Source organism: Heterodontus francisci, unplaced genomic scaffold (assembly GCF_036365525.1).
Source record: "Heterodontus francisci isolate sHetFra1 unplaced genomic scaffold, sHetFra1.hap1 HAP1_SCAFFOLD_53, whole genome shotgun sequence".
Classification (NCBI taxonomy): Eukaryota; Metazoa; Chordata; class Chondrichthyes; order Heterodontiformes; family Heterodontidae; genus Heterodontus; species Heterodontus francisci.
In genome coordinates, this window is record NW_027141851.1 from 1345221 (window position 1) to 1365465 (window position 20245).

The following is a 20245-nucleotide window of genomic DNA, read 5'->3' on the forward strand; positions in this document are numbered from 1 at the left end:
GCACTCCCTCAAACTAATGCTGCCCCTCAATCTAAGGCAGCCCCTCATTCTAATGCAACCCCTCAAACTAAGGCAGCCCCTCAAACTATGGCAGCCCCTCAAACTATGGCAGCCCCTCAAACGAAGGCATCCCCTCAAACGAAGGCAGCCCCTCAAACTAAGGCAGCCCCTCAAACTAAGGCAGCCCCTCAAACTATGGCAGCCCCTCAAACTATGGCAGCCCCTCAAACGAAGGCATCCCCTCAAACGAAGGCATCCCCTCAAACGAAGGCATCCCCTCAAACTAATGCAGCCACTCAATCTAAGGCAGCCCCTCAAACTAAGCTAACCCCTCAAACGAAGGCAGCCCCTCAAACTGAGGCAGCCCCTCAAAATAATGCAGCCCCTCAAACTAATGCAGACCCTCAATCTAATGCAGACCCTCAATTTAATGCAGCCACTCAATCAAAGGCAGACTCTCAAACGAATGCAGCGCCTCAACCAAAGGCAGCCGCTCAAACTAATGCAGCCGCTCAAACAAAGGCAGACTCTCAAACTAAGGCAGCCCCTCAAACTAAGGCAGCCGCTCAAACAAATGCAGACTCTCAAACTAAGGCAGCCGCTCAAACTCAGGCAGCCTCTCAAATTAAGGCAGCCGCTCAAACTAAGACAGCCCCTCAAAGTAAGGCAGCCCCACAAACTAAGGCACTCCCTCAAACTAATGCAGCCCCTCAATCTAAGGCAGCCCCTCATTCTAATGCAACCCCTCAAACTAAGGCAGCCCCTCAAACTAAGGCAGCACTTCTAACTAAGCCAACCCCTCGAACTAATGCAACCCCTCAATCTAAGGCAGCCCCTCATAATAATGCAGCCCCTCAAACAAATGCAGTCCCTCAATCTAATGCAGCCCCTCAAACTAATGCAGCCACTCAATCAAAGGCAAGCTCTCAAACTAATGCAGCCACTCAATCAAAGCCAGACCCTCAAACTCAGCCAACCACTCAAACTAAGGCAGCCCCTCAAACTAAGGCAGACTCTCAAACTAAGGCAGCCCCTTAAAGTAAGGCAGCCCCTCAAACTAGGGGACCGCCTCAACCAAAGGCAGCCCCTCAAACTAATGCAGCCGCTCAAACTAAGGCAGCCCCTCAATCTCAGGCAGCCTCTCAAACTAAGGCAGTCGCTGAAACTAAGGCAGCCTGTCAAACTAAGGCAGACTCTCAAACTAAGGCAACCTCTCAAACCAAGGCAGCCGCTCAAACTAAGGCAGCCTCTCAAACTAAGGCAGCCTCTCAAACTAAGGCAGCCTCTCAAACTAAGGCAGCCTCTCAAACTAAGGCAGCCCTTCAAACTAAGGCAGCCCCTCAAACGAAGGCAGCCCCTCAAACGAAGGCAGCCCTTCAAACGAAGGCAGCCCTTCAAACGAAGGCAGCCCTTCAAACTAAGGCAGCCCTTCAAACTAAGGCAGCCCTTCAAACTAAGGCAGCCCTTCAAACTAAGGCAGCCCCTCAATCTAAGGCAGCTCCTCAACTAAGGCAGCTCCTCAACTAAGGCAGCCGCTCAAAATAAAGCATCCCATCAAACTAATGCAGCCCCTCAAACTACGTCAGCCCCTCAATCTAAGGCAGCCCCTCAAACAAATGCAGCCCCTCAAACTAAGTCAGCCCCTCAAACTAAGTCCGCCCCTCAAACTAATGCAGCGACTCAATCAAAGGCAGACTCTCAACTAATGCAGCCGCTCAAACTAAGGCAGCCCCTCAAACCAAGGCAGCCTCTCAAACTAACGCAGCCGCTCAAACTAAGGCAGCTTGTCAAAGTAAGGCAGACCCACAAACTAAGGGAGCGCCTCAACCAAAGGCAGCCCCTCAAACTAATGCAGCCGCTCAAATTAAGGCAGCCCCTCAAACTAAGGCAGCCTCTAAAAGTAAGGCAGCCGCTCAAACTAAGGCAGCCCCTCAAAGTAAGGCAGCCTCTCAAACTAAGGCACTCCCTCAAACTAAGGCAGCCCCTCAAACTAAGCCAACCCCTCAAACTAAGGCTTCCCCTCAAACTAAGGCAGTCTCTCAAACTAATGCAGCCACTCAATCAAAGGCAGACTCTCAAACTAAGCGAACCCCTCAAACTAAGGCAACCCATCAAACTAAGGCAGACTCTCAAAATAATGCTGCCCTTTAAAGTAAAGCAGCCCCACAAACTAAGGGAGCGCCTCAACCAAAGGCAACCCCTCCAATTAATGCAGCCGCTCAAACTAAGGCAGTCCCTCAAACTCAGGCAGCCTCTCAAAGTAAGGCAGACCCTCAAACTAAGGCAGCCGCTCAAACTAAGGCAGACTCTCAAACTAAGGCAGCCGCTCAAATTAAGGCAACCTCACCAAACTAAGTCAGCCGCTCAATCTAAGGCTGCCCCTCAAACTAAAGTAGCCCCTCAAACTGAGGCATCCGCTCAAACTAATGCAGCCCCTCAATCTAAGGCAGTCCCTCAACTAAGGCAGCCGCTCAAACTGATGCAACCACTCAATCAAAGGCATCCTCTCAAACTAATGCAGCCACTCAATCAAAGGCAGCCCCTCAAACTAAGCCTACCCCTCAAACTAATGCAGCCGCTCAAACTAAGGCAGCCCCTCAAACTCATGCTGCCTCTCAATCTAAGGCAGCCGCTCAAACTAAAGCAGCCTGTCAACCTAAGGCAGCCTCTCAAAGTAAGGCAGACCCTCAAACGAAGGCAGCCGCTCAAACTAAGGCAGACTCTCAAACAAATGCAGAACCTCAAACTAAGGCAGCCGCTCAAACTAAGGCAGACTCTCAAACTAAGGCAGCATCTCAAACTAAAGCAGCCCCTCAATCTAAGGAAGCCTCTCAAACTAAGGCAGCCCCTCAAACTAATGCAGCCCCTCAATCTAAGGCAGCCCCTCAAACAAATGCAGCCCCTCAAACTAAGTCAGCCCCTCAAACTAAGTCCGCCCCTCAAACTAATGCAGCGACTCAATCAAAGGCAGACTCTTAAACTAATGCAGCCACTCAATCAAAGGCAGCCCCTCAAACTAAGCCGACCCCTCAAACTAATGCAGCCGCTCAAACTAAGGGAGCGCCCCAAACAAATTCAGCCCCTCAACATAATGCAGCCGCTCAAATTATGGCAGCCCCTCAAACTAAGGCAGCCTGTCAAGCTCAGGCAGCCTGTCAAACGAAGGCAGCCTGTCAAACTAAGGCAGCCTCAAAAAGTAAGGCAGACCCTCAAACTTAGGCAGCCGCTCAAAATAAGGCAGACTGTCAAACTAAGGCATCCCCTCAAACTAAGGCAGCCGCTCAAACTAAGGCAGACTCTCAAACTAAGGCAGACTCTCAAACTAAGGCAGCCGCTCAAACTAAGACAACCTCTCAAATTAAGGCAGCCGCTCAAACTAAGACAGCCCCTCAAACTAAGGCAGCCTCTCAAACTAAGGCACGCCCTCAAACTAATGCAGCCCTTCAATCTAAGGCACCCCCTCAAACTAATTGTGCCCCTCAATCTAAGGCAGCCCCTCAAACTAATGCAGCCCCTCAAACTAAGGCAGCCACTCAAACTAAGGCAGCCACTCAAACTAAGGCAGCCACTCAAACTAAGGCAGCCCCTCAAACTAAGGCAGCCCCTCAAACTAAGCCAACCCATCAAACTGAGGCATCCCATCAAACTAAGGCAGACTCTCAAACTAAGGCAGACTCTCAAACTAATGCAGCCACTCAATTTAAGGCAGCCCCTCAAACAAAGCCAACCCCTCAAACTAAGGCATCCCCTCAAACTAAGGCAGACTCTCAAACTAATGCAGCCCCTCAATCTAAGGCAGCCCCTTAAACTGAGACAGCCCCTCAAACTAATGCAGCCCCTCAAACCAAGGCAGCCGCTCAAACTAAGGCAGCCCCTCAAACTAAGGCAGCCCCTCAAACTAAGGCAGCCGCTCAAACTCAGGCAGCCGCTCAAACTAAGGCAGCCGCTCAAACTAAGGCAGCCGCTCAAACTAAGGCAGCCCCTCAAACAGAGACAGCCGCTCAAACTAATGCAGCCCCTCAGTCTAAAGCAGCCCCTCAAACTCAGGCTGCCTCTCAATCTAAGGCAGCCGCTCAAACTCAGGCAGCCCCTCAAACTAAGACAGTCGCTCAAACTAATGCAGCCCCTCAAACTAAGGCAGCCGCTCAAATTAAGGCAGCCCCTCAAATTATGGCAGACTGTCAAACGAAGGCAGCCCCTCAAACTTAGGCAGCCTCTCAAACTAAGGCTGCCCCTTAAACTAATGCAGCCCCTCAAACTAATGCAGAACTCTATCTAAGGCAGCCCCTCAAACTATTGCAGCCCCTCAAACTAATGCAGCCCCTCAACCTAATGCAGCCCCTCAATCTAAGGCAGACCCTCAAACTAATGCAACCACTCAAAATAATGCAGCCCCTCAAACTAATGCAGCCCCTCAATCTAAGGCAGCCCCTCAAACTAATGCAGCCACTCAATCAAAGGCAGACTCTCAAACTAATGCAGCCACTCAATCAAAAGCAGCACCTCAAACTAAGCCAACCCCTCAAACTAAGGCAGCCCCTCAAACTAAGGCAGACTCTCAAACTGACGCTGCCCCTTAAAGGAAGGCAGCCCTACAAACTAAGGGAGCGCCTCAACCAAAGGCAGCCCCTCAAGCTGAGGCAGCCTCAAAAAGTAAGGCAGACCCTCAAACTAAGGCAGCCCCTCAAACTAAGCCAACCCATCAAACTGAGGCATCCCATCAAACTAAGGCAGACTCTCAAACTAATGCAGACTCTCAAACTAATGCAGACTCTCAAACTAAGGGAGCGCCTCAACCAAAGGCAGCCCCTCAAACTAATGCAGCCGCTCAAATTAAGGCAGCCCCTCAAACTAAGGAAGCCTCTAAAAGTAAGGCAGACCCTCAAACTAAGGCAGCCTCTCAAACTAAGGCAGCCGCTGAAACTAAGGCAGCCGCTCAAATTAAGGCAGCCCCTCAAACTAAGGAAGCCTCGAAACGTAAGGCAGACCCGCAAACTAAGGCAGCCGCTCAAACTAAGGAAGACTCTCAAACTAAGGCAGCCCCTCAATCTAAGGCAGCCGCTCAAACTAATGCACACTCTCGAACTGAGGCAGCCGCTCAAACTAAGCCAGACGCTCAAACTAATGCAGACCCTCAATCTAATGCAGCCCCTCAAACTAATGCAGCCACTCAATCAAAGGCAGACTCTCAAACTAATGCAGCGCCTCAACCAAAGGCAGCCCCTCAAACTAATGCAGCCGCTCAAATTAAGGCAGCCCCTCAAACTAAGGCAGCCTCTAAAAGTAAGGCAGACCCTCAAACTAAGGCAGCCGCTTAAACTAAGGCAGACTCTCAAACTAAGGCAGCCCCTCAAACTAAGGCAGCCGCTCAAACTAAGGCAGCCGCTCAAACTAAGGCAGCCGCTCAAACTAAGGCAGCCGCTCAAACTAAGGCAGCCGCTCAAACTAAGGCAGCCGCTCAAACTAAGGCAGCCGCTCAAACTAAGGCAGCCGCTCAAATTAAGGCAGCCGCTCAAACTAAGCCAGACGCTCAAACTAAGGCAGCCTCTCAAATTAAGGCAGCCGCTCAAACTAAGGCAGCCACTCAAAGTAAGGCAGCCTCTCAAACTAAGGCAGCCCCTCAATCTAAGGCAGCCCCTCATTCTAATGCAACCCCTCAAACTAATGCAGCCCCTCAAATTAAGGCATCCCCTCAAACTAAGGCATCCCCTCAAACTAAGGCATCCCCTCTAACTAAGCCAACCCCTCAAACTAAGGCATCCCCTCAAACTAAGGCAGACTCTCAAACTAATGCAGCCACTCAATCCAAGGCAGCCCCTCAAACTAAGCTAACCCCTCAAACTAAGGCAGCCCCTCAAAATGAGGCAGCCCCTCAAAATGAGGCAGCCCCTCAAAATAATGCAGACGCTCAAACTAATGCAGACCCTCAATCTAATGCAGCCCCTCAAACTAATGCAGCCACTCAATCAAAGGCAGACTCTCAAACTAATGCAGCGCCTCAACCAAAGGCAGCCCCTCAAACTAATGCAGCCGCTCAAATTAAGGCAGCCCCTCAAACTAAGGCAGCCTCTAAAAGTAAGGCAGACCCTCAAACTAAGGCAGCCGCTTAAACTAAGGCAGACTCTCAAACTAAGGCAGCCCCTCAAACCAAGGCAGCCGCTCAAACTAATGCAGACTCTCAAACTAAGGCAGCCGCTCAAACTAAGGCAGCCGCTCAAACTCAGGCAGCCTCTCAAATTAAGGCAGCCGCTCAAACTAAGGCAGCCGCTCAAACTAAGGCAGCCGCTCAAACTAATACAGCCCCTCAATTTGAGGCAGCCCCTCAAACTAAGGCAGGCCCTCAAACTAAGGCAGCCCCTCAAACTAAGGCAGCCCCTCAAACTAAGGCAGCCCCTCAAACTAATGCAGCCCCTCAATCTAAGGCAGCCCATCAGACAAATGCAGCCCCTCAAACTACGTCAGCCCCTCAAACTAAGTCAGCCCCTCAAACTAATGCAGCCACTCAATCAAAGGCAGACTCTCAAACTAATGCAGCCGCTCAAACTAAGGCAGCCCCTCAAACTCAGGCAGCCTCAAAAAGTAAGGCAGACCCTCAAACTAAGGCAGCCGCTGAAACTAAGGCAGACTCTCAAACTAAGGCAGACTCTCAAACTAAGGGAGCGCCTCAACCAAAGGCAGCCCCTCAAACTAATGCAGCCCCTCAAACTAATGCAGCCGCTCAAATTAAGGCAGCCCCGCAAACTAAGGAAGCCTCTAAAAGTAAGGCAGACCCTCAAACTAAGGCAGCCGCTCTAACTAAGGAAGACTCTCAAACTAAGGCAGCCCCTCAAACTAAGGCAGCCGCTCAAACTAATGCACACTCTCAAACTGAGGCAGCCACTCAAACTCAGCCAGCCGCTCAAACTAAGGCAGCCTCTCAAATTAAGGCAGCCGCTCAAACTAAGGCAGCCCCTCAAAGTAAGGCAGCCTCTCAAACTAAGGCACTCCCTCAAACTAATGCAGCCCCTCAATCTAAGGCAGCCCCTCATTCTAACGCAACCCCTCAAACTAATGCAACCACTCAAACTAAGACAGCACCTCAAACTAAGGCAGCCCATCAAACGAAGGCATCCACTCAAACTAAGGCAGACACTCAAAATAATGCAGCCACTCAATCTAAGGCAGCCCCTCAAACTAAGCTTACCCCTCAAACTAAGGCAGCCCCTCAAACTGAGGCAGCCCCTCAAAATAATGCAGCCCCTCAAACTAATGCAGACCCTCAAACTAATGCAGACCCTCAATCTAATGCAGCCCCTCAAACTAATGCAGCCCCTCAAACTAATGCAGCCACTCAATCAAAGGCAGACTCTCAAACTAATGCAGCGCCTCCACCAAAGGCAGCCGCTCAAACTAATGCAGACTCTCAAACTAAGGCAGCCGCTCAAACTAAGGCAGCCGCTCAAACTCAGGCAGCCGCTCAAACTCAGGCAGCCGCTCAAACTCAGACAGCCCCTCAAAGTAAGACTGCCCCACAAACTAAGGCACTCCCTCAAACTAATGCAGCCCCTCATTCTAATGCAACCCCTCAAACTAATGCAGCCCCTCAAACTAATGCAGCCCCTCAAACTAATGCAGCCCCTCAAACTAAGCCAACCCCTCGAACTAAGGAATCCCCTCAAACTAAGGCAGACTCTCAAACTAATGCAGCCCCTCAATCTAAGGCAGCCACTCATAATAATGCAGCCGTTCAAACAAATGCAGTCCCTCAATCTAATGCAGCCCCTCAAACTAATGCAGCCCCTCAAACTAATGCAGCCCCTCAATCAAAGGCAAGCTCTCAAACTAATGCAGCCACTCAATCAAAGGCAGACTTTCAAACTAATGCATCGCCTCAACCAAAGGCAGCCCCTCAAACTAATGCAGCCTCTCAAATTAAGGCAGCCCCTCAAACTAAGGCAGCCTCTAAAAGTAAGGCAGACCCTCAAACGAAGGCAGCCGCTCAAACTAAGGCAGACTCTCAAACTGAGGCAGCCCCTCAAACTAAGGCAGCCGCTCAAACTAAGGCAGCCGCTCAAACTAAGGCAGCCCCTCAAACTAAGGCAGCCCCTCAAACTAAGGCAGCCCCTCAAACTAAGGCAGCCCCTCAAACTAAGGCAGCCCCTCAAACTAAGGCAGCCCCTCAAACTAAGTCAGCCCCTCAAACTAATGCAGACTCTCAAACTAATGCAGCCGCTCAAACTAAGGCAGCCCCTCAAACTAAGGCAGACTCTCAAACTAAGGCAGACTCTCAAACTAAGGCAGACTCTCAAACTAAGGCAGACTCTCAAACTAAGGGAGCGCCTCAACAAAAGGCAGCCCCTCAAACTAATGCAGCCGCTCAAATTGAGGCAGCCCCTCAAACTAAGGAAGACTCTAAAAGTAAGGCAGACCCTCAAACTAAGGCAGCCGCTCAAACTAAGGAAGACTCTCAAACTAAGGCAGCCACTCAAACTAAGGCAGCCCCTCAAACTAAGGCAGCCGCTCAAACTAAGGCAGCCCCTCAAACTAAGGCAGCCCCTCAAACTAAGGCAGCCGCTCAAACTAAGGCATCCCCTCAAACTAAGGCATCCCCTCAAACTAAGGCATCCCCTCAAACTAAGGCATCCCCTCAAACTCAGGCATCCCCTCAAACTCAGGCATCCCCTCAAACTCAGGCATCCCCTCAAACTGAGACAGCCGCTCAAACTAATGCAGCCCCTCAGTCTAAAGCAGCCCCTCAGTCTAAAGCAGCCCCTCAGTCTAAAGCAGCCCCTCAGTCTAAAGCAGCCCCTCAAACTCAGGCTGCCTCTCAATCTAAGGCAGCCGCTCAAACTAAGGGAGCCCCTCAAACTAAGACAGTCGCTCAAACTAATGCAGCCCCTCAAACTAAGGCAGCCGCTCAAACTAAGGCAAACCCTCAAACTAAGGCACCCACTCAAACTAAGGCAGACTCTCAAACTAAGGCAGCCTCTCAAACTAAGTCAGCCGCTCAATCTGAGGCAGCCCCTCAAACTAAGGCAGCCGCTCAAACTAATGCAGACCCTCAATCTAATGCAGCCCCTCAAACTAATGCAGCCACTCAATCAAAGGCAGACTCTCAAACTAATGCAGCGCCTCCACCAAAGGCAGCCCCTCAAACTAATGCAGCCGCTCAAACAAAGGCAGACTCTCAAACTAAGGCAGCCCCTCAAACTAAGGCAGCCGCTCAAACTAATGCAGACTCTCAAACTAAGGCAGCCGCTCAAACTAAGGCAGCCGCTCAAACTCAGGCAGCCGCTCAAACTCAGGCAGCCGCTCAAACTCAGGCAGCCTCTCAAATTAAGAAAGCCGCTCAAACTAAGACAGCCCCTCAAAGTAAGACAGCCCCACAAACTAAGGCACTCCCTCAAACTAATGCCGCCCCTCAATCTAAGGCAGCCCCTCATTCTAATGCAACCCCTCAAACTAATGCAGCCCCTCAAACTAAGGCAGCCCCTCAAACTAAGCCAACCCCTCAAACTGAGGCAGACTCTCAAACTAATGCAGCCCCTCAATCTAAGGCAGCCACTCATAATAATGCAGCCGTTCAAACAAATGCAGTCCCTCAATCTAATGCAGCCCCTCAAACTAATGCAGCCACTCAATCAAAGGCAAGCTCTCAAACTAATGCAGCCACTCAATCAAAGGCAGACTTTCAAACTAATGCATCGCCTCAACCAAAGGCAGCCCCTCAAACTAATGCAGCCTCTCAAATTAAGGCAGCCCCTCAAACTAAGGCAGCCTCTAAAAGTAAGGCAGACCCTCAAACGAAGGCAGCCGCTCAAACTAAGGCAGACTCTCAAACTGAGGCAGCCCCTCAAACTAAGGCAGCCGCTCAAACTAAGGCAGCCGCTCAAACTAAGGCAGCCCCTCAAACTAAGGCAGCCCCTCAAACTAAGGCAGCCCCTCAAACTAAGGCAGCCCCTCAAACTAAGGCAGCCCCTCAAACTAAGGCAGCCCCTCAAACTAAGGCAGCCCCTCAAACTAATGCAGACTCTCAAACTAATGCAGCCGCTCAAACTAAGGCAGCCCCTCAAACTAAGGCAGACTCTCAAACTAAGGCAGACTCTCAAACTAAGGCAGACTCTCAAACTAAGGGAGCGCCTCAACAAAAGGCAGCCCCTCAAACTAATGCAGCCGCTCAAATTGAGGCAGCCCCTCAAACTAAGGAAGACTCTAAAAGTAAGGCAGACCCTCAAACTAAGGCAGCCGCTCAAACTAAGGAAGACTCTCAAACTAAGGCAGCCCCTCAAACTAAGGCAGCCGCTCAAACTAAGGCAGCCCCTCAAACTAAGGCAGCCCCTCAAACTAAGGCAGCCGCTCAAACTAAGGCATCCCCTCAAACTAAGGCATCCCCTCAAACTAAGGCATCCCCTCAAACTAAGGCATCCCCTCAAACTCAGGCATCCCCTCAAACTCAGGCATCCCCTCAAACTGAGACAGCCGCTCAAACTAATGCAGCCCCTCAGTCTAAAGCAGCCCCTCAGTCTAAAGCAGCCCCTCAGTCTAAAGCAGCCCCTCAGTCTAAAGCAGCCCCTCAAACTCAGGCTGCCTCTCAATCTAAGGCAGCCGCTCAAACTAAGGGAGCCCCTCAAACTAAGACAGTCGCTCAAACTAATGCAGCCCCTCAAACTAAGGCAGCCGCTCAAACTAAGGCAAACCCTCAAACTAAGGCACCCACTCAAACTAAGGCAGACTCTCAAACTAAGGCAGCCTCTCAAACTAAGTCAGCCGCTCAATCTGAGGCAGCCCCTCAAACTAAGGCAGCCGCTCAAACTAATGCAGACCCTCAATCTAATGCAGCCCCTCAAACTAATGCAGCCACTCAATCAAAGGCAGACTCTCAAACTAATGCAGCGCCTCCACCAAAGGCAGCCCCTCAAACTAATGCAGCCGCTCAAACAAAGGCAGACTCTCAAACTAAGGCAGCCCCTCAAACTAAGGCAGCCGCTCAAACTAATGCAGACTCTCAAACTAAGGCAGCCGCTCAAACTAAGGCAGCCGCTCAAACTCAGGCAGCCGCTCAAACTCAGGCAGCCGCTCAAACTCAGGCAGCCTCTCAAATTAAGAAAGCCGCTCAAACTAAGACAGCCCCTCAAAGTAAGACAGCCCCACAAACTAAGGCACTCCCTCAAACTAATGCCGCCCCTCAATCTAAGGCAGCCCCTCATTCTAATGCAACCCCTCAAACTAATGCAGCCCCTCAAACTAAGGCAGCCCCTCAAACTAAGCCAACCCCTCAAACTGAGGCAGACTCTCAAACTAATGCAGCCCCTCAATCTAAGGCAGCCACTCATAATAATGCAGCCGTTCAAACAAATGCAGTCCCTCAATCTAATGCAGCCCCTCAAACTAATGCAGCCACTCAATCAAAGGCAAGCTCTCAAACTAATGCAGCCACTCAATCAAAGGCAGACTTTCAAACTAATGCATCGCCTCAACCAAAGGCAGCCCCTCAAACTAATGCAGCCTCTCAAATTAAGGCAGCCCCTCAAACTAAGGCAGCCTCTAAAAGTAAGGCAGACCCTCAAACGAAGGCAGCCGCTCAAACTAAGGCAGACTCTCAAACTGAGGCAGCCCCTCAAACTAAGGCAGCCGCTCAAACTAATGCAGACTCTCAAACTAAGGCAGCCGCTCAAACTAAGGCAGCCCCTCAAACTAAGTCAGCCCCTCAAACTAATGCAGCCACTCAATCAAATGTAGACTCTCAAACTAATGCAGCCGCTCAAACTAAGACAGCCCCTCAAACTAAGTCAGCCCCTCAAACTAAGGCAGCCCCTCAAACTAAGGCAGCCCCTCAAACTAAGGCAGACCCTCAAACTCAGGCAGCCTCTCAAACTAAGGCAGCCGCTCAAACTAAGGCAGCCTGTCAAAGTAAGGAAGACCCTCAAACTAAGGGAGCGCCTCAACCAAAGGCAGCCCCTCAAACTAATGCAGCCGCTCAATTTAAGGCAGTCCCTCAAACTAAGGCAGCCTCAAAAAGTAAGGCAGACCCTCAAACGAAGGCAGCCGCTCAAACTAAGGCAGACTCTCAAACTAAGGCAGACTCTCAAACTAAGGCAGACTCTCAAACTAAGGGAGCGCCTCAACAAAAGGCAGCCCCTCAAACTAATGCAGCCGCTCAAATTGAGGCAGCCCCTCAAACTAAGGAAGCCTCTAAAAGTAAGGCAGACCCTCAAACTAAGGCAGCCGCTCAAACTAAGGAAGACTCTCAAACTAAGGCAGCCACTCAAACTAAGGCAGCCCCTCAAACTAAGGCAGCCCCTCAAACTAAGGCAGCCCCTCAAACTAAGGCAGCCCCTCAAACTAAGGCAGCCCCTCAAACCAAGGCAGCCGCTCAAACCAAGGCAGCCGCTCAAACTAAGGCAGCCCCTCAAACTAAGGCAGCCGCTCAAACTAAGGCATCCCCTCAAACTCAGGCAGCCGCTCAAACTAAGGCAGCCCCTCAAACTGAGACAGCCGCTCAAACTAATGCAGCCCCTCAGTCTAAAGCAGCCCCTCAAACTCAGGCTGCCCCTCAATCTAAGGCAGCCGCTCAAACTAAGGGAGCCCCTCAATCTAAGACAGTCGCTCAAACTATTGCAGCCCCTCAAACTAAGGCAGCAGCTCAAACTAAGGCAAACCCTCAAAGTAAGGCACCCACTCAAACTAAGGCAGACTCTCAAACTAAGGCAGCCTCTCAAACTAAGTCAGCCTCTCAAACTAAGTCAGCCCCTCAAACTAAGGCAGCCCCTCAAACTAAGGCAGCCGCTCAAACAAATGCAGCCCCTCAATCTAAGGCAGCCCCTCAAACTAAGGCAGCCCCTCAAACTAAGGCAGCCCCTCAAACTAATGCAGCCCATCAAACAAATGCAGCCCATCAAACTACGTCAGCCCCTCAAACTACGTCAGCCCCTCAAACTAAGTCAGCCCCTCAAACTAAGTCAGCCCCTCAAACTAAGTCAGCCCCTCAAACTAATGCAGCCACTCAATCAAAGGCAGACTCTCAAACTAATGCAGCCGCTAAAACTAAGGCAGCCCCTCAAACTCAGGCAGCCTCTCAAACTAACGCAGCCGCTGAAACTAAGGGAGCCTGTCAAAGTAAGCCAGACCCTCAAACTAAGGGAGCGCCTCAACCAAAGGCAGCCCCTCAAACTAATGCAGCCGCTCAAATTAAGGCAGCCCCTCAAGCTAAGGCAGCCTCAAAAAGTAAGGCAGACCCTCAAACTAAGGCAGCCGCTCAAACTAAGGCAGCCCCTCAAACTAAGGCAGACTCTCAAACTGACGCTGCCCCTTAAAGTAAGGCAGCCCTACAAACTAAGGGAGCGCCTCAACCAAAGGCAGCCCCTCAAACTAATGCAGCCGCCCAAACTAAGGCAGCCCCTCAAACACAGGCAGCCTCCCAAACTAAGGCAGCCTCCCAAACTAAGGCAGCCTGTCAAACTAAGGCAGCCGCTCAAACTAAGGCAGCCTCTCAAACTAAGGCAGCCTCTCAAACTAAGGCAGACTCTCAAACTAAGGCAGCCTCTCAAACTAAGGCAGCCTCTCAAACTAAGGCAGCCTCTCAAACTAAGTCAGCCGCTCAATCTGAGGCAGCCCCTCAAACTAAGGCAGCCCCTCAAACTAAGGCAGCCGCTCAAACAAATGCAGCCCCTCAATCTAAGGCAGCCCCTCAAACTAAGGCAGCCCCTCAAACTAAGGCAGCCCCTCAAACTAAGGCAGCCCCTCAAACTAAGGCAGCCCCTCAAACTAATGCAGCCCCTCAATCTAAGGACGCCCATCAAACAAATGCAGCCCCTCAAACTACGTCAGCCCCTCAAACTAAGTCAGCCCCTCAAACTCAGGCAGCCACTCAATCAAAGGCAGACTCTCAAACTAATGCAGCCGCTAAAACTAAGGCAGCCCCTCAAACTCAGGCAGCCTCTCAAACTAACGCAGCCGCTGAAACTACGGCAGCCTGTCAAAGTAAGCCAGACCCTCAAACTAAGGGAGCGCCTCAACCAAAGGCAGCCCCTCAAACTAATGCAGCCGCTCAAATTAAGGCAGCCCCTCAAGCTAAGGCAGCCTCAAAAAGTAAGGCAGACCCTCAAACTAAGGCAGCCGCTCAAACTAAGGCAGACTCTCAAACTAAGGGAGCGCCTCAACCAAAGGCAGCCCCTCAAACTAATGCAGCCGCTCAAATTAAGGCAGCCCCTCAAACTAAGGAAGCCTCTAAAAGTAAGGCAGACCCTCAAACTAAGGCAGCCGCTCAAACTAAGGAAGACTCTCAAACTAAGGCAGCCCTACAAACTAAGGCAGCCGCTCAACCAAAGGCAGCCCCTCAAACTAAGGCAGCCGCTCAAACTAAGGCAGCCCCTCAAACTAAGGCAGCCCCTCAAACTAAGGCAGCCCCTCAAACACAGGCAGCCTCCCAAACTAAGGCAGCCGTTGAAACTAAGGCAGCCTGTCAAAGTAAGGCAGCCACTCAAACTGAGGCAGACTCTCAAACTAAGGCAAACCCTCAAACTAAGGCAGCCACTCAAACTAAGGCAGACTCTCAAACTAAAGCAGCCTCTCAAACTAAGTCAGCCGCTCAATCTGAGGCAGCCCCTCAAACTAAGGCAGCCCCTCAAACTAAGGCAGCCGCTCAAACAAATGCAGACCCTCAATGTAAGGCAGCCCCTCAAACTAAGGCAGCCCCTCAAACTAAGGCAGCCCCTCAAAGTAATGCAGCCCCTCAATCTAAGGCAGCCCATCAAACAAATGCAGCCCCTCAAACTACGTCAGCCCCACAAACTAAGTCAGCCCCTCAAACTCAGGCAGCCCCTCAATCTAAGGCAGACTCTCAAACTAATGCAGCCGCTAAAACTAAGACAGCCCCTCAAACTCAGGCAGCCTCTCAAACTAACGCAGCCGCTGAAACTAAGGCAGCCTGTCAAAGTAAGCCAGACCCTCAAACTAAGGGAGCACCTCAACCAAAGGCAGCCCCTCAAACTAATGCAGCCGCTCAAATTAAGGCAGCCCCTCAAGCTAAGGCAGCCTCAAAAAGTAAGGCAGACCCTCAAACTAAGGCAGCCGCTCAAACTAAGGCAGACTCTCAAACTAAGGGAGCGCCTCAACCAAAGGCAGCCCCTCAAACTAATGCAGCCGCTCAAATTAAGGCAGCCCCTCCAAATAAGGAAGCCTCTAAAAGTAAGGCAGACCCTCAAACTAAGGCAGCCGCTCAAACTAAGGAAGACTCTCAAACTAAGGCAGCCCCTCAAACTAAGGCAGCCGCTCAAACTAATGCACACTCTCAAACTGAGGCAGCCGCTCATCTAAGCCAGACGCTCAAACTAAGCCAGACGCTCAAACTAAGGCAGCCTCTCAAACTAAGGCAGCCTCTCAAACTAAGTCAGCCGCTCAATCTGAGGCAGCCCCTCAAACTAAGGCAGCCCCTCAAACTAAGGCAGCCGCTCAAACAAATGCAGCCCCTCAATCTAAGGCAGCCCCTCAAACTAAGGCAGCCCCTCAAACTAAGGCAGCCCCTCAAACTAAGGCAGCCCCTCAAACTAATGCAGCCCCTCAATCTAAGGAAGCCCATCAAACAAATGCAGCCCCTCAAACTACGTCAGCCCCTCAAACTAAGTCAGCCCCTCAAACTAAGTCAGCCCCTCAAACTAAGTCAGCCCCTCAAACTAAGTCAGCCCCTCAAACTAAGGCAGCCCCTCAAACTAAGGCAGCCGCTCAAACAAATGCAGACCCTCAATGTCAGGCAGCCCCTCAAACTAAGGCAGCCCCTCAAACTAAGGCAGCCCCTCAAAGTAATGCAGCCCCTCAATCTAAGGCAGCCCCTCAATCTAAGGCAGCCCATCAAACAAATGCAGCCCCTCAAACTACGTCAGCCCCTCAAACTAAGTCAGCCCCTCAAACTAAGTCAGCCCCTCAAACTCAGGCAGCCCCTCAAACTCAGGCAGCCCCTCAATCAAAGGCAGACTCTCAAACTAATGCAGCCGCTAAAACTAAGACAGCCCCTCAAACTCAGGCAGCCTCTCAAACTAACGCAGCCGCTGAAACTAAGGCAGCCTGTCAAAGTAAGCCAGACTCTCAAACTAAGGGAGCACCTCAACCAAAGGCAGCCCCTCAAACTAATGCAGCCGCTCAAATTAAGGCAGCCCCTCAAGCTAAGGCAGCCTCAAAAAGTAAGGCAGACCCTCAAACTAAGGCAGCCGCTCAAACTAAGGCAGACTCTCAAACTAAGGGAGCGCCTCAACCAAAGGCAGCCCCTCAAACTAATGCAGCCACTCAAATTAAGGCAGCCACTCCAAATAAGGAAGCCTCTAAAAGTAAGGCAGACCCTCAAACTAAGGCAGCCGCTCAAACTAAGGAAGACTCTCAAACTAAGGCAGCCCCTCAAACTAAGGCAGCCGCTCAAACTAATGCACACTCTCAAACTGAGGCAGCCGCTCATCTAAGCCAGACGCTCAAACTAAGGCAGCCTCTCAAATTAAGGAAGCCGCTCAAACTAAGGCAGCCCCTCAAAGTAAGGCAGCCTCTCAAACTAAGGCACTCCCTCAAACTAATGAAGCCCCTCAATCTGAGGCAGCCCCTCATTCTAATGCAGTTCCTCAAACTAATGCAGCCCCTCAAACTAAGGCAGCCCCTCTAACTAAGCCAACCCCTCAAACTAAGGCATCCCCTCAAACTAAGGCAGACTCTCAAACTAATGAAGCCACTCAATCTACGGCAGCCCCTCAAACTAAGCTAACCCCTCAAACTAAGGCAGCCCCTCAAACTGAGGCAGCCCCTCAAAATAATGCAGCCCCTCAAACTAATGCAGGCCCTCAATCTAATGCAGCCCCTCAAACTAATGCAGCCACTCAAACTAATGCAGCCACTCAATCAAAGCAGACTCTCAAACTAATGCAGCGCCGCAACCAAAGGCAGCCCCTCAAACTAATGCAGCCGCTCAAATTAAGGCAGCCCCTCAAACTAAGGCAGCCTCTAAAAGTAAGGCAGAACCTCAAACTAAGGCAGCCGCTCAAACTAAGGCAGACTCTCAAACTAAGGCAGCCCCTCAAACTAAGCTAACCTCTCAAACTAAGGCAGCCCCTCAAACCGAGGCAGCCCCTCAAAATAATGCAGCCCCTCAAACTAATGCAGACCCTCAATCGAATGCAGCCCCTCAAACTAATGCAGCCTCTCAATCAAAGGCAGACTCTCAAACTAATGCAGCGCCTCAACCAAAGGCAGCCCCTCAAACTAATGCAGCCGCTCAAACTAAGGCAGCCCCTCAAACACAGGCAGCCTCCCAAACTAAGGCAGCCGCTGAAACTAAGGCAGCCTGTCAAACTAATGCAGCCGCTCAAACTAAGGCAGACTCTCAAACTAAGGCAAACCCTCAAACTAAGGCAGCCACTCAAACTAAGGCAGACTCTCAAACTAAGGCAGCCTCTCAAACTAAGGCAGCCTCTCAAACTAAGTCAGCCGCTCAATCTGAGGCAGCCCCTCAAACTAAGGCAGCCCCTCAAACTAAGGCAGCCCCTCAAACTAAGGCAGCCCCTCAAACTAAGGCAGCCCCTCAAACTAAGGCAGCCGCTCAATCTGAGGCAGCCCCTCAAACTAAGGCAGCCCCTCAAACTAAGGCAGCCCCTCAAACTAAGGCAGCCCCTCAAACAAATGCAGCCCCTCATTCTAATGCAACCCCTCAAACTAATGCAGCCCCTCAAACTAATGCAGGCCCTCAATCTAATGCAGCCCCTCAAACTAAGGCAGCCCCTCAAACTAAGGCAGCACTTCTAACTAAGCCAACCCCTCGAACTAAGGAATCCCCTCAAACTAAGGCAGACTCTCAAACTAATGCAGCCCCTCAATCTAAGGCAGCCCCTCATAATAATGCAGCCCCTCAATCAAAGGCAAGCTCTCAAACTAATGCAGCCACTCAATCAAAGCCAGACCCTCAAACTCAGCCAACCACTCAAACTAAGGCAGCCCCTCAAACTAAGGCAGACTCTCAAACTAATACAGCCCCTTAAAGTAAGGCAGCCCCTCAAACTAGGGGAGCGCCTCAACCAAAGGCAGCCCCTCAAACTAAGGCAGCCCCTCTAACGAAGCCAACCCATCAAACTAAGGCATCCCCACAAACTAAGGCAGACTCTCAAACTGAGACAGCCGCTCAAACTAAGGCAGCCCCTCAAACTGAGACAGCCGCTCAAACTAATGCAGCCCCTCAGTCTAAAGCAGCCCCTCAAACTCAGGCAGCCTCTCAATCTAAGGCAGCCGCTCAATCTAAGGCAGCCGCTCAAACTAAGGCAGCTCTTCAAACTAAGACAGTCGCTCAAACTAATGCCGCCCCTCAAACTAAGGCTGCCGCTCAAACTAAGGCAGCCCCTCAAACTGAGACAGCCGCTCAAACTAATGCAGCCCCTCAGTCTAAAGCAGCCCCTCAAACTCAGGCAGCCTCTCAATCTAAGGCAGCCGCTCAATCTAAGGCAGCCGCTCAAACTAAGGCAGCCCTTCAAACTAAGACAGTCGCTCAAACTAATGCCGCCCCTCAAACTAAGGCTGCCGCTCAAATTAAGGCAGCCCCTCAAACTATGGCAGCCTCTCAAACTAAGGCTGCCCCTTAAACTAATGCAGCCCCTTAAACTAATGCAGCCCCTCAAACTAATGCAGAACTCTATCTAAGGCAACCCCTCAAACTAATGCAGCCCCTCAAACTAATGCAGCCCCTCAAACTAATGCAGCCCCTCAAACTAATGCAGCCCCTCAAACTAATGCAGCCCCTCAATCTAATGCAGCCCCTCAATCTAATGCAGCCCCTCAATCTAATGCAGCCCCTCAATCTAATGCAGCCCCTCAATCTAATGCAGCCCCTCAATCTAATGCAGCCCCTCAATCTAATGCAGCCCCTCAATCTAATGCAGCCACTCAAACTAATGCAGCCCCTCAATCTAAGGCAACCCCTCAAACTAATGCAGCCCCTCAAACTAATGCAGCCCCTCAAACCAATGCAGCCCCTCAAACTAATGCAGCCCCTCAAACTAATGCAGCCCCTCAAACTAATGCAGCCCCTCAAACTAATGCAGCCCCTCAATCTAATGCAGCCACTCAAACTAATGCAGCCCCTCAAACTAATGCAGCCCCTCAAACTAATGCAGCCCCTCAAACTAATGCAGCCCCTCAATCTAATGCAGCCCCTCAATCTAATGCAGCCACTCAAACTAATGCAGCCCCTCAATCTAAGGCAGCCCCTCAAAATAATGCAGCCACTCAATGACAGGCAGACTCTCAAACCAATGCAGCCACTCAATCAAAGGCAGCCCCTCAAACTAAGGCAGCCCCTCAAACTAAGGCAGCCCCTCAAACTAAGGCAGACTCTCAAACTGACGCTGCCCCTTAAAGTAAGGCATCCCTACAAACTAAGGGAGCGCCTCAACCAAAGGCAGCCCCTCAAACTAATGCAGCCGCTCAAACTAAGGCAGGCCCTCAATCTCAGGCAGCCTCTCAAACTAAGGCAGCCGCTGAAACTAAGGCAGCCTGTCAAACGAAGGCAGCCGCTCAAACTAAGGCAGACTCTCAAACTAAGGCAACCCCTCAAACCAAGGCTGCCGCTCAAACTGAGGCAGATTCTCAAACTAAGGCAGCCTCTCAAACTAAGTCAGCCGCTCATTCTAAGGCAGCCCCTCAAACTAAGGCAGCCCCTCAAACTAAGGCAGCCGCTCAAACTAATGCAGCCCCTCAATCTAAGGCAGCCCCTCAATCTAAGGCAGCCCCTCAACTAAAGCAGCCGCTCAAAATGAAGCAGCCCATCAAACTAATGCAGCCCCTCAAACTAAGGCAGCCCTTCAAACTAAGGCAGCCCCTCAAACTAAGGCAGCCCCTCAAACTAAGGCAGCCCCTCAAACTAAGGCAGCCCCTCAAACTAAGGCAGCCCCTCAAACTAAGGCAGCCCCTCAAACTAAGGCAGCCCCTCAATCTAAGGCAGCTCCTCAACTAAGGCAGCTCCTCAACTAAGGCAGCCGCTCAAAATAAAGCATCCCATCAAACTAATGCAGCCCCTCAAACTACGTCAGCCCCTCAAACTAAGTCAGCCCCTCAAACTAATGCACCACTCAATCAAAGCCAGACTCTCAAACTAATGCAGCCGCTCAAACTAAGGCAGCCCCTCAAACCCAGGCAGCCTCTCAAACTAACGCAGCCGCTCAAACTAAGGCAGCTTGTCAAAGTAAGGCAGACTCTCAAACTAAGGCTTCCCCTCAAACTAAGGCAGACTCTCAAACTAATGCAGCCA